Consider the following 10993-nt stretch of genomic DNA (forward strand, 5'->3'; position numbering starts at 1 on the left):
CTGACTCTTTGCAACCCCAGGAATTGCAGCATGCCAGGCCTCCCTGTTCATCACCATCTCCCGGAGTTCACTCAGACTCATGTCCATTGAGTCAATGATGCCATCCAGCCATCTCATTCTCTGTCGCCCCCTTCTCTTCCTGCCCCCAATCCCTCCCAGCATCAGAGTCTTTTCCAGTGAGTCAACTCTTCGCATGAGGTGGCCAAAGTACTGGAGCTTCAGCTTTAGCATCATTCCCTCCAAAGAAATCCCAGGGCTGGTCTCCTTCAGAATGGACTGGTTGGATCTCCTTGCAGTCCAAGGGACTCTCAAGAGTCTTCCCCAACACCACAGTTCAAAACCATCAATTCTTCGGTGCTCGCCTTCTTCACAGTCCAACTCTCACATCCATACATGACCACAGGAAAAACCATAGCCTTGACTAGATGGACCTTAGTCGGCAAAGTTATGTCCCTGCTTTTGAATATGCTATCTAGGTTGGTCATAACTTTTCTTCCAAGGAGTAAGCGTCTTTTAGTTTCATGGCTGCAGTCACCATCTGCGGTGATTTTGGAGCCCAAAAAAATAAAGTCTGACACTGTTTCCACTAATGCATATATATGGAATTTAGAAAGATGGTAACGATAACCCTGTATGCGAGACAGCAAAAGAGACACAGATGTATAGAACAGTCTTTTGGACTCTGTGGGAGAGGGTGAGGGTGGGATGATTTTGGAGAATGGCATTGAAACATGTATAATATCATATATGAAATGAGTCGCCAGCCCAGGTTCAATGCATGATACTGGATGCTTGGGGCTGGTGCACTGGGACGACCCAGAGGGATAGTATGGGGAGGGAGGAGGGAGGGGTGTTCAGGATGGGGAACATGTGTATACTTGTGGCAGATACATGTTGATGTATGGCAAAACCAATACAATATTGTAAAGTAATTAGCCGCCAATTAAAATACATAAATTTATATTAAAAAAAAGAAATGCACAGATTTCTGTATGTTTATCTTTTATGCTGCTACTTTGCTGAATTTATTAGTTCTAGTAGTTTTTGTGTGGTGTCTTTAGATTTTTCTATATATAGTATCATATCATCTGCATATAAAAAGTTTTACTGCTTCCCTGCCAATTTGTATTTCTTTTATTTATTTATTTTTTATATGATTGCTATGACTAGGCTTTCCAATACTACATTGAGTAGAAGTGGTGATAGTGGGCATCCTTGTCTTGTCCCATGCCGGGAGCCAGCGTGAGAAACTCTGCCCATGGCAAAGGTCATGAGGAAGGGGGCTTCAGCATACACAAAGGCAGGATCGAGCCGCAGGAGACCCCCTGTTCCCAAGCATCTACTCCCCAAACCAGAGTGCCTACTTTACTGTTTTATGCTCTCACCTACACCTCTGACTTTATGGGGGCTCTCCCCCATCACCACCTCTCTCGGAGAAGGAGTTAACTTGCAGCTCCAGTCAATAAAGATTCTTGGGCGTGATAAGAGTGTTTCAACTTACAAACTCCTCTGAAGGTTCTCTAGCCTGCCTGAGCAGGTTCGTCCGGCCACATGTGATTGTTTACAGCCTCCCAACCGTGAGAGGCACAAGATGCTTTGAACTTTCTAAATACAGATTCTTTTGAGAAGTTACAAAATTATTAGTAGTATTAGTGGGTTGATTAGAAATTATATTGGCGAAGGGTTTTTCATTTGTTGAGCCAATATTTGCTGCTAAATCTCCATATTCCCTGCCCTTATAATGAATATAACTAGCATATAGGAGATGTAAGTATTAACCTTTAAGATTAATCATGTTAACCTTAGGTTAAATAAATCCTTTCTTAGTTGTAACCCACTACACCCTCACCCTATAGGAATGCAACTTTATCTGGTACCTTCAGAGGGTGGTGCCTGGTTTAGGAAAAAATCACCCCTGGAAAAAATAAGTTTTCTTGTTGACTGACCGTTATCAGAAAGGGCCATAAAATGTCAGCAGGCCTCATGGCCAGAAGATGATATAAAACCCAAAAGACCTTTGTATACATTTATATGAAGCACCTGATCTTGACAAGGGTCAGGTGTGCTGATCCCCACGTGACTCTGTATTCATCCCTATGTATAACAAAAAGTATATAAGCAAACCTGAAAAATAAAGAAATCGGATCAGTTTCTGGAAAGACTGATTCCCCCGTGTCGTTCTTTCTTTCCCTTTCTGGCTGAATTGCCATCTGGAGCATGGGTGCTCGCCACGTCTACTTACTTGCCCTGGCTTCTAAGATCTGTGAGAGAGGGATCCCAAGGCGGGGCACCCTCCAATATTCAAATGAGCACTGGTGGCCCAACGTAGATGATGCAAATTCCTTGGCTTGGAGTTTTATTGGTATCCCACATAAACCAAGTTATTCAGCCTCTTTTTCTCCACTAATTTTCCTACTACACATTCTTTTCTAATCTCTCTTTATATCTGTAATTAAATAAGTTTTTTCCTAGGACACAAATTCCATTTCCCTTTTGAATTATGCTGGATCTACCAGGGCTGGACCCTGGCAGTCCCAGATTTTAGCAAGAAGGCTTTCAACATTTCACCTTTGAGTAATACATTAGCTGTCAATTTGTCATAAATAGCTTTTAATATGTTGTGATACGTTCCCTCTACACCCACTTTGATAAGTTTTTTTATCCCACTCTTGAGCATATATCTGGAGAAAACTCTAATTTGAAAATATGCAGGCACCCCAATATTCATTTACTGTAGCCAAGACATGGAAGCCACCTCAATGTCTATCAACAGATGAATAGATAAGGACAATGTGGTATATATGTGTGTGTGTGTGTGTGTGTATATATATACACACATACATACATACATACATATAAACACACACACAATGGAACATTGCTCAACCATAGAAAGGATGATTAATGTGATTTGCAGCATATCATTTGGATGATATAGGATATAGGAGGTCCATCAATGGATGGACCTAGAGATTATTACGCTAAATGAAACAAGTCAGAAAAATAAAGACAATTACTTTACGATATCACTTATACGTGGACTCTAAAACATTATGCAAATGAGCTTATTTATAAAACAGAAACAGACTCTCAGACTTCAAAAACAAGAGAAAGGGGGAGGGGGAAGGGAGGGGTAAATTAAGAGTCTGGGATTAGCAGATACAAACTATTATAAATAAAATAAGCAAGGTCATACTGTATAGCACAGGGAACTATACTCAATATCTTGTAACAAACCATAGTGTAAAAGAATATGAAAAAGAATTCAGTATGTATAACTGAAACACTTTCTTGTATACTTGAAACTAACACAACATTGTAAATCAAGTATACTTCAAAAAAAAAGAAGTTCAGTCAATCAAGCGAATGACCTTAGTAATAAACTAGTATCTACTTGAGAATGGATTAAGTCACCAGGAAACTGTAAGAAGGGGGCCCATTAGAGGTCAGGAAGAGTTGGAAGCATCAGCAATGGAGACCCAGACTGACCCACAACCCACAGCCAAAGGGAAAGAGCCAGGAGATAGTGGCACGTAGCAGCCGAGGGGCGAGGGTGTTCCCAAGGGAGGGGGTGCCCTCAGTTGCAGTATTGAAGCAGGCTGAAAGCAGGGCTAAGGATGAAACTGAACAAGGACTTTGGGTTTTAGCAACTTGCAGATCATTGGTCATTGGGCAAAATCAATCTCAGTAGACCGAAATATTAGGACTTTAGGAAGTAGAAATAAAGTTAGTAAACAGAGCAGAAGAAAAGATTATTTTGGCAACAGAATAAAAAAAAATCAGTGGATATTAGGAGCAAAGAAAGAGGGGATTCAATAGATGACTCCTGGCCACATGACCCAAAAATGAAACGTGCCTTTAGCAAAATCAGAACAGCAGAAGTGGGTGTGGAAAAATAAATAAATAAACTTCTAAGTGGGTGTGGAGGCTGGAAGAAGGTCAGCTTGTATTCTACCTGCTTAACCACTTTGTCCAGTTTCTGTCTATACATCTACTCCGCAAAGAGTTCTTAAGCTCATGGAACACATGGGCACAGGTTCAGGGGCAGGCTAAGAGAGGAGGAAGCTTCAGGAAGTTGGTCTGATTTCCAAGTTGGTTGTATTTGACTTGACAGAGTATTTGTTCAGAGGTGCTGGATTCCCAGTCTTTGTGCTGGCAGGATCATTCATGCTCACAGCCTGTGGTTTTGCCTTTAGTTCTGAGACTCAAGAAATTTTCAGGAGGAAGATTTAGAAATCTGCTTTGAATTACAGCACAGCTAGGCAATATTTTTCTTAACCAGTGGGGTTTTTCTCTTTATTGTGCTTTGGAACATGTTGGAAAAGCAGGACATTGGAATGTTGGAAGGGCAGGAGGTCTCTCAAGTTCCCATCTCCAAGTTTAATAACATGAATATATTCTGGTTAAGTCATTTTCAATAACTTGTATCCATTTCTGTGTTATTTTTATTTTCCATAAAGCCATTTTCCAATTTTTAAACTCCTCGTAATAGCATGATCCGCAGAACAATGAATTCGGACTTTGTTATTGTTAGTGAACCTTCATCACCTCCAGGTTCTAACATCCCTAAATAGGAACCACAGATTGACTAAAAAGTGTATTCCATGGAACCCAGAAACCTTGAGAAAGCTACTGTGACCTCTTTCTTTAGTGACTATAGAAGGTATTTGCTCAGGAGTCCTGGGTAAGTTCTAGACCTTCTGTAAAATGAATGGAAACATCAAAAAAAAAATGAATGAATGTGGGAAAAATCATAAGTCATGTAGAAGTGGTCATGACGTAAGAGAGGACAGGGACCCAATGGAAGCTGCACGTGACAGGTCTCACAGTCTAGTTTGAGGGCCTGATGTGAGCTCCATGAGAGCAGAGCCCTCCTCTGTCTTTCTTACCTCTGTGTCTCCAAAACCTAAAACAGTGCCTCAAAAGAGTTGGGGCTCAATTCACTAAAAAACAAACAGGAAATGTTACCGTCACTCAACATTTTAGAGGGAAACGTTAAGGAACAACAACAAATCCACCTCAGCTCACAAAATACTATTTTCCCATATATCCAGAATGCTCAGGGTAAGTCTTAGGCAAAAATCAGAACCTTCAAAAATTGCTTTTAAAAACTGTAAGAGGAAGTTCTGAGAACAGAAAGCAACAATTTATGTCTCTAGCACTATTCCTGCTCTGGGTTTTATAGTCACTAGTTTATATCCAATCCACACCACCCTTCACTGAGAAAGCCCCTTTGACTATTACATCCCAGACTCCTCCAATCAGAAGTGTTACAAGACCCCAGAACAAATCGCCCAGGGCATCTGAGATCTGTTGTCGGCGATCTCTATGAAGAGTCGTTCTGGGAGATGCTGAATTTCAACTTCCATGCAGTTCTGTTTTCACAGTTCACAGTATAACGAAACTAACCAAGGTGACCTCACTCCTCCAAAAAGGAAAGGATGAAGTTAAAACCCTCTACAGTGAGGATGTGTATAACTCTCAAGACTTGGACTCTGACAGTTGTTCAAGTCAGGGAAATCTGAAAGTGTATGTATCTCTCCACGGGATTCAAAGTCAAATACACATTCACCATACGGCTATGAAGATATTCTGCCATAGTATGCTTAAAATCTAGCACTGTTTTCATTGTCCTAAAAAACCAGGAGCTGTTTGCCCTCGAGTGATAAAGACTTTGGGACGTGGGGAGAGCTGGTTATGACCTGCAAGTCAAACACACACAAAGTTCCATTTCCACCCTTCCCCAACTCATCTCTAACATTTCCCAGGAGGTCCTCTGGTTAGTTCAACTGACAGCAGCTTATCGCTGTTGCAATTAGATTTTATCATCTCACTGTTTCTTCCTGTGTGAAATAAAGCATGGGATCCTGGAGAGACAAACAGAACCAGATGGGCCATCAAATCCTACACTTATCAACTTCAAGAAGTACAGACCAGCCTTCATTTCAGCAGTCTAACTTCTCAAATCCAACCAGAGACTCTAAAGCTGGATTTTTTCACATTGCTTTTTATTGCTGACTCGGGCAGTTTCTTCCACTGTTTAAGTATTTATACAGTTTTAAAGATTTGTGGAAATTTCTTTGCATTAAGGTTTATTTGCATTTCAGCCTCTAAATCTAAGATATTTTACTTTTGCACTTGCTGATTTTTAAAGGATACAAAAAGAAAATAGCATTTAAGTATTTACTATTTCCAGGCATTTAATAAATATTATTAATATTTATTAATATTAATTTATTAATAATTAATATTAGTAGTTAATAAATATTAAACACTTTTAAAAGTCTACATGAATGTTGTCTTAATTTCAAAACCAAAACAAAAAGGAGTCTACATGATGGGTGTTATTATTTCTATCATATGGATGAAGAGAATGAAAGTAGTAGAAGTTAAGTAACTTGCTCAAAATATTACACAGCTCATAAGTGGTGATACAGGAATAGGAATGGAGATCTATCTGACCCCACAGCTGTAGTCTTTCCACTCCACCACCGCCTCGTCAGAGATCTGGGTGTGTAGAAGATCAAGGAACCGTAATGAGTCTGCAAAGTGATCGATGTACTAATATCATCATTAAAAAGGATTCCATATAATATTTATAACAGGAATAACCAGGGTCCTTCCTTATATTTCCCCCCAAATGTGGACAAATATAACTGTCTCAGTGCCTTAAGGACTGATAATATCTTTTAAAATTAAGCTATCTATGTAGAGAATACCATTTTATAAATTCATTGGAATTGGGGTCAAATGACCTGAGTAAAGGTGCAGCTTCTACATTTCATATCTGTGTGAATTTAAGCAAATTACTTACTATTAAGAGTTTCCTTATTTGTGATATGTGTGTGGCAGAAGGTAGAGGTACCCTTCCCAACCTCCCTGTAGTGAGACTGGGGCTGAGTGCCTAAGCCAATGAAACATGAGAACTTGAGACTTGGGTCACTCTAGATCAAAGCAGGTATAAGCCAGTGTACCACCTCCATCTCCCTCTTTCTCAGCAGAAGCAACTCTAGAGGCCATACGTTCTACATGTCCTATTTGGTGCAGCTGCAGGATTGACAGGGGTACCCAGGTGCCATAAGAGTTTTCCTGAGTGAGAAAGAAATCTTCGTTGGGTTAAATCACTGAGATTTCAGGGTTTACCTGCTATGGCAACTAACGTTAATTAACCTCACTAACACAGGGAGATAACAACTTCTACCATGCTATATTAGATCATTATGATAATCAAATAAGAATGTTGAGATGAGTATTTGTTAACCCTATCATACATAGATGGAAGGCCTACTATTGTTATTACTCATACATTTAAAGAAATTCGACTTTTCTTCAAGATTTTTGTAAGATCATGGTTATATAAAAGTTGTAGTTCCAACAATTGTTAAAAAAAAGAATGCTTATAATACGGTTTCAAAGAAAACAGATGTTTTATCTTGTGTACACTATTTTCTTGTTCAACAATCTTCCACAGATAGTACAAATAAAAGCTTTAACTCAACTTAATTGAATAATACCAATATCCAACTACCCTTTTCTTAATTAACAAAAATTCACTGTAGTTTATGTCCTTGGAGATTTCTCTGTTTCAGCTCACATAGTAGAAAAGACAACAGTTGGCACACATATTGGCTTTCATGAGACTAACACCACAGGGCAAATGACGCCCATCCACATTAACATGGTGGCCTGTCTTGCTTTCAACTCCATTAATAATTGGCCTCATTCAAATAAGCCCAACGCATTTACTAGGTATCAGAAGAACAGAAATCCTAGACAGGGCAAATGGACATTGTCAGTCACGGCTCCTACTCTCCCTCCCTAGATGCTCATACACTTGCATTCGGAATCAAGAACGGGAACCGAAGTAAGAGGACAAAGCATGACAATGACCTAAATTCATGCATACAAGAAAGGATGCTATGTACTGCTATGAAATTGGCTGGTTGGGTGTGTGTGCGTGTGTGTAGACAGAAGACAAAAACAAGAGTGAAGATGAAATGCACAAAAATGTGTTATCAACAGTACCCATCAAAAGAGGAATGGGTAAAAAAAAGTGTGGGATCTAACAGAATGAAATACTATTCAGCCATACAAGAGAAGGAAATTCCGCCATCTGTGATAACATGAAAGGACCTTGAGGGTATTGTGTTGAGCAAAATAAGTCATAGAGAAATACAAATATTGTATGCTCTTACTTACAAGTGGAATCTGGAAAAAAAAAAACTGAACTCAAACATATAAAGAACAGATTGTTGTTTGTCAGAAGTGGGTGTGTGGAAGTGGTGGGCAGGCGGGTGCATGAAATGGCTGAAGGTAGTAAAAGGTCCAATCTTCCAATTATAAAACAACAAAGTCCAGGGGAGGTAATAGAAGGTGTGTGTTATATTAAAATATTCACTTAAAAGCGGCCTCACTTCATTCTGAAGAGACAGGAAGTATTCCAGTCTTAGGTAATGGACCCACTTATGGGGACATGAAATTCACTTCTTCCCATATTTCACTTTTCAGTTCATATAAATGGGCAAGTGAGGGAGGGAACACACTTATGAGACTATGATGTTATTGACACAGGGAAGCCCATTTATACACACACACACATATAAACCTTACACACCGCACAAACACACACACACATACATACGTACACATACACAGAACGCAAACTATATCTTCGTTTTCAATGATTAAGCAGTAATATTATCGTGCCGTGTTATGTCACAATGAAAACAGCAGAACTTTCAAGAACCAAGGAGCAAGGGCGGGGATGGAGGAGAGCAAGAGGAAGGAGAAGAGAAGGAAAAGACCAGGGGCAGGGGAGAGCGGGCAGAGGAGCCACCCTGAGCAGAGGCTAGACTTTTGCCAGAGGGTCAATGTCAATGAGCAGGTAGAGGTAAGAGGTTATCTGGGAAACCATGTTTTCTCTCAAGAAGAATATTTGAATTGGGAATGAAAACATTCTGTGCTTCCTGGCGCATTTTACAGTTACAAAGAAGGCTTTTAGAAGTCTGCCAGCAATCTAGCTGACGAAAGTCCAAAGCATCAAGGTTCTGTTTGGCTTTTTTTCCTGAATTATTGTGTGCACATAATGTTGTTTTAGAAAAATAAAGCAAACCACTAAAATTAACAGGATTCTTTAATGCTGGCAGAAGAAACATGTCACTGTCACAATAAAGAAAATTCTGTTGAGAAATACTTTACAAAGTAAGAGCTAAGGCAGTTAAAAATTGATTTTCAAAGTGGTTTCCTTTTGTTCTAAATCACAAGCAGACCCTCATAACCCCACCCCTTTCCCGCTTTCATGTGTGCAGTCCTGGCCTGAGAAGCTGTCCTGCAGGGTCAGGCTCAGCAGTGACACAGAGAGCCGGGTGCAGAGGTTAAAAGCTCTGGTTCTCCAGGCGACTGGTCAGCAGCTGAGAGAGATGACAGGCGCAACCGGGAGATCCTCATTCACACGGCACCAACAAGGGCTTGCATCTGAATTGATAACCTCTGCCGCTGGCCCAGTGCTGACCACTCACAACCACAAGCAGTTAGTGGTACCCCCAGCAGCTCCTAAATAATCCCTCTGGGCAAGTTGTAACAGCAATTCAGACATGGGAAGAGATACAGCAGCTTAACCTGGATTTTAAAAATCACTACCATCTTAGAACTGGATAAGTGTTCTATTAGCTAACAGAGTGGGAGTCTTCCTTAACTGAGCCCTCTTTGGCTACCTAATCCTTGAAGAATCTGTCTAGTTTTTCTTCTACCTCCCACAGATCCTCATGCTGTGGCCAAACCTTGGATCTGAAAGGAAGACCGTAATCAGTGCTCTAAGACCTCTTCCTGATTAGCAGGTCTGATCCCTTGGTATGCACACAAAACCACTAATGCTGGCCTCCTGCTCAAGTCCTGTCCCACCATTTGTATGGCCAAGACTAGACGGTGGAGCAGAGAAGGCAATGGCACCCCACTCTGGTACTCTTGCCTGGAAAATCCATGGACGGAGGAGCCTGGTAGGCTGCAGTCCATGGGGTCGCTAGGAATCGGACACGACTGAGCGACTTCACTTTCACTTTTTACTTTCATGCATTGGAGAGAGAAATGGCAACCCACTCTGGTGTGCTTGCCTGGAGAATCCCAGGGACGGGGGAGCCTGGCGGGCTGCCGTCTATGGGGTCGCAGAGTCGGACACGACTGACGTGACTTAGCAGCAGCAGATGGTGGAGAGTGACACGTGATATTATTGGTTGACTGGTGTCTATTAATATCTGCTGTCTTATTTTAGCCATAAAGCAGTGATGGCAAGTAGGTTTCCTCTTGTGGGATAATTCTAACCATTTAGCTTTTTATGCCTAAACCTCTGTGTTAAGAAGGATTCTGAGGACATATCCGCATTCAAGGAAAACCATGGAAAACAGAAAAACATATCACTCCATTTAAAAGCTAAGTTTGCAATTTTGTGAAGAAGCATCAAGTCAAAAGGGAGAAGAAGTAAACCAGGTGGAGGTTAAAATAAAGGAAAAACCAGCATCATGTGGCTGGTAGACTGAAACTGGGTGCAATTTTCTCTAGAAGGTGATTTGAGGCTACACATGAATAGCCTTAACCATGTTCACCTTCCCTGGTCCAGTACTTTTACTTCTAGGAACTTATTCTAAAAAATCACCATGGATGCTCTCAAAGATTTGTCTAAGATGTACTCATAGGAGCACTGCTTATGACAGCTGAAAATTAGAATCTACATAAATGCTAAAAAAGTGAGCACTGTCTAAATTATAGAAATGACAGACAATAAAATACTATGCACTACTTTATTCAATGATTCTTTTTTAAAAATCACTCTGTAGAGGACTATTGAAAGATAATGGGAAAATGTTCATAGTATGAAAACTTGCTCTATGAAAAAGTATCCAAAATATTATACGTAGTATGGTCCAAATTTATTTTAAAATACAAAATAGAAAGACATATATATATACGTTTTAAATGTTAACTCTGAATATCCAAAATC

Source organism: Ovis aries, chromosome 17 (assembly GCF_016772045.2).
Source record: "Ovis aries strain OAR_USU_Benz2616 breed Rambouillet chromosome 17, ARS-UI_Ramb_v3.0, whole genome shotgun sequence".
Classification (NCBI taxonomy): domain Eukaryota; kingdom Metazoa; phylum Chordata; class Mammalia; order Artiodactyla; family Bovidae; genus Ovis; species Ovis aries.